This window comes from Durio zibethinus, chromosome 3, assembly GCF_047325235.1.
Source record: "Durio zibethinus cultivar Kanyao isolate XHJ-2024 chromosome 3, ASM4732523v1, whole genome shotgun sequence".
Classification (NCBI taxonomy): Eukaryota; Viridiplantae; Streptophyta; class Magnoliopsida; order Malvales; family Malvaceae; genus Durio; species Durio zibethinus.
In genome coordinates this window covers 8,588,770-8,593,172 of record NC_143164.1, presented here as the reverse complement: position 1 = coordinate 8,593,172, position 4,403 = coordinate 8,588,770, and the positions used below count along the sequence as shown (strand labels likewise).

The 4,403-nt window shown below is 28.2% G+C and overlaps 1 pseudogene; it reads left to right on the top strand.

Annotated features, from left to right (window-relative positions):
* The first annotated feature begins 526 nt into the window (after nt 1-526).
* Nucleotides 527-1,000, top strand: LOC149519599 (lysine histidine transporter-like 8 pseudogene; annotated as a pseudogene).
* The last annotated feature ends 3,403 nt before the right edge of the window (nt 1,001-4,403 follow it).

Below are 4,403 nucleotides of genomic sequence, written 5' to 3'. Positions count from 1 at the left end.
AGAAAACCCCAACAAAAGTCTTAGAAATTCAACAAAATATGAAATCAAACTCAAAAATTAAAACCCAAATTTAGGAAACCCAAGAGCAAATTAAATCAAACTCAGAACGAAATAAAAATCATAAAACCCAAAAAAAAAGAATCAAAATTTGCTTGAATGATTCCTCCCAAAAACAGAAAACTAAGATCCCTAGGATTTTTTTTTTTCTAAAAAAACAAAACCTTTTAGAAACCTAAAAAAAATCTTTTTTTTTCTTTTTTTACCTCTCATTCTACTTTGATCACAGATTTATATAAAAATTTATGTTAAATCAATTCTCCTTAAGATTATGATTTTATTTGATTTAATTATGAAATTAAATCCTAAAAATCTCTCAATATCATTTTAATGTGAATTGATTCTGAAATTAAATCCAAAAAATCTCTACATATCATTTTTAATGCCAATTGATTTTGATATTAAATTTAAAAAATTCTTCAATTATGATTGAAGTCTGTTTTTAAATTTAAAAGAATTTTTAAACAAAATGAGGTGTCTACACAATTTATCAGTACCACGGACGTGCACTTCACAAGCTGTCCCAGCATTAACAAGCTTATTTGTCATAATCAATGCTGCCAGCTCATTCCAAATCTATGGGATGCCGATGTTCGATGACATGGAATCCAAGTACACCAAAAGGAAGAATAAGCCATGTCCATGTTGGCTCCAACCAGTGTCCAGGGCCATGTTCGGATACGGTTGTTTTATCGTGGCAGTGGCAATCCCTTTCTTGGGCAGTCTAGCTGGTTTGATAGGAGGAATTGCAGTGCCGGTGACCTTTGCTTTTCCATGTTTTACGTGGCTAAAAGTTAAGAAGCCTAAGAAGTATAGCCTAACGTGGTGGCTGAATTTGGGGCTGGGGCTCTCAGGCACTGTTCTTAGCGTTGTACTAATAGCTGCCGGGGTTTATGTTGTGACTGACACAGGTATTGAAGTGAGCTTTTTCAAGCCTCGCTAAAACTGATCATTACTTAGGAAGGTATAGACCTATTTCATTTCAGATTTCACTCTGTCAACTTGGAAAAACTTCTTATTTTAACAAATAATATATGTCAATATTCATGTTTGTCATTAGGTTTTCAAAGTATGTTTTCACTTCCAATGAGTTAATTTATAACTACTTCGTATTATTTATAAATTTCAGCTATCCGAATCTTAAAAGTATAACAGTTTTTGAATTGTGACAGATATTTTAATTTACTTTTATTATGTACCTAAACCTTTGAAATAAAAAATAAATGAAAAGAAATCCATTACCGCCGTCCGCGACTTTAAACAAGGGTATTAATCTGTCAAAATCCTCTTCAGCAAAAGACCAGGTAACAAAGTAGAGAAAATAGAATTGGGGATGCTTTACGAAAGGAAGGAAAAAGAGAAAGCTACAGAACAACTTTCACAAAGGAAATGATACGGAAAATATATGGTTATTCTCTTTAATGCCATTAACCAAATGTGAAAAAAAAAATCAGAATAATTTCAAGAAAATTTTTTTAATTCTTAGTTATATAACTTTCTCAATATCTCACGAAATATATGAGTTAAACATATTTATTTATTTATTTAATCTCTCTTTTTACTAATTTATTTTTAACTATAAAAATCAATATATATATTTTTAATGGTAGGTATTATTTCACAAAAAATACTACCAACAAGGCAGAGAAAATTATTCAAAATAAAAGTGATTTCAGTACAAGAAATAAAAGTGAATCCAAGAAAGTAGACAAGCCTTGGGGTATTGCAGGAGCAAAGGTTGTAATGGAGATATGATACAACTTTTAAGTTGCTAAAAATTTGTTGGCAATATCTATAATGCTTTTAATCTCACATTGAAATAATGTGTAGATAAAAATAATATATATATGTAATGATTTAAACTCAAACATATGAAACGTTTTTTATGAGATAAAATCGTGAGACTTTCATGTCAAAATGGACAATATTTCTCAAATTGAATACGAGTCTTCACAAATGATATCAAAGCTGTCACTAGTCAATGATCGTGAGAATTATTAAGTGTTACTTGATGATTTGGTGTGATTTTACTCCTGTGGTTAGATTTGACTTGATAGAAACGTCATTGGAAATATGTGTGGATAAGAAATTGTATATATATAAAGATCTAAATTCAAACTTGTGAGATATTTTTTTATGAAAAAAAATTGTAAAACTTTCATATCAAAATAGATAATATCTCGCATATCCATATCTCCACAATATCTCAACTTTTTTATTCTAGTTGATTTTGGTCAACCCCTTGAATCAACATCTTTCAATCACTGATTCGTATGAATTTTAGAGTTAAAAGTAGACTGCAATGGTGGCAATCAGAAGAAAGAAAGAACTTTCATTAAGGAAAAGAAAATGAAATATTTCACTGCGTTTTTTCAAATTGTGATCGGAATTAGCTATCGATTGGTGTAACTAAAGTACAAAAATTAAAAGATGATAGAAAGAAGCCATGAATATTTTCCATACATGCATGGAAAATATTCACTTAAAAAATAGTATATCTTTTCATTTGAAATTTTTAATTTTAAAAAAATATAGTTAAATTATTGTGAAATTTATTTTAAAAAATATTTATATAATTTGGCGACATATTCAGGATTGTTATTGGCTTTGGTTTCCCAATTGATGAAGTAGGCAGACCGTTGATCTAATTAAGCTTTTGATGGAACCAGTAATTCTTATTTGCTTTTGGAGTATCAAAATTTGATAATGTGAATTTCGATCACGTTCAACTGGTAATCGTGTTTATTGTCGTGTTGAGTTACCCGTGCTTATATTATTAGTTATATTTAAATATATTTATACACATTTAAATAAATAAAAATAATTCACACATCACATAGATATTAAATTAATATTTGAATAAAATAAACCAATTTATTAAAAAAATAGAAAGTTAAAGATGAGTCAAAAAAAAAAAATCTCCAATCATGTATAAATATGTGAATTTGTTGTCAGTTTAAAAAAGTGAAAATTAAATTCTAGGTTTGTTTAACTAATTTGGTCATACCTAGCAGACGCCTAAATACGAATTTAGAAGAAAACAAATTTACGATTCCGCAAACAGTACATATAAATTACTACCATCTATTTTCTAGGCAGTACTATAGAAAATAAATACTACCTTAGCTGCGTGTGGCTGTTATGCAGTTGCTTTGTTTTTGCGTGATGCTATCAAAGTGTAGCTACTTTTGCAAAACAAATAGCAGAAATGATGCAGTAAAAAATAATATTTTCAGAAGTCATCAAAGTGTAGCTATTTTTACAAAACAAGATCATGAAAAATATAATCGGGTACAAAAAATTCGAAAAAAATTTAGATAAAATATTTTAAATGAAATTTATAAAATTTTTTATTAAAATATAATTAAATCAAAATTAAAATCAAAATCAAAATAGATTGATTAAAAATTTTCGTTATATAATTTAAGTGTATAAACTTTAAAAATTTTTTAATAAATTTTGATATATATTTTTAGATAAATATTTTTAGAAAAATATTTATAAAATTTTTAGTAAAAATATTTATAAAATTTTTACCGTTGAATAAATATCGATTAAATTTAAAATATAAAAAATATTTTTAATAATATTTTTACATGTTATTAATTTTCATATTAAATTTTATCAATCTATTGGTTTGGAGTTTTTATTAAAATTTTTATTAAATCATTTAAAAAAAAAAACTTTACAAACTTTACCTAAAAAATTTCATGTAAGGTTTGTCCTAAGAAATATATTAAGGGTATTTTTGGGTTTAAATGGCATATCGATCATCTCCCTCATTAAAGATTGTTAGCAGATAGCTCAGGATATTTTTGACTTTTAGATTGACTTGAGATGTCAGGCCGACCTAACATGTATAGTGCCAAGTCAGCTTAGCTATGTCACCATTTGGCCTCACAAACCCTTCACTTTTTACCTATAAATAGAAGCCATTAAAGTACTATAAAAGGGATCTTATTCTATCCTTGCATTCTTACTTTCTCTCCTTCGACCTTCATTATATCGACCTCTGACTTAAGCATCGGAATGCAAACATGGGGAACACACTCTACCTTTGCCTTAACCATTCTTTTTTTTTCCTTGTAATTTTAGGGTTTAAACTTTTAGCTCAGAGCTCAGCATTAACATTTGGTGTGCCAGATAGTGCATTTTTTTTTTCAGCTGAGCTAAATACCATGCCATTTAGAAAGAGAGCTAATGAAAGAGAGATAATCATCCTAATCGAGACCAAAACCCACAATAGCCAAACATATAGATCGACCTGTGTTGGCACAAGCATGATCAATCATGGAACAATTCTAAGCCTTGACCAAATAAATTCAAGCCCTAAAGTAAATATTGCA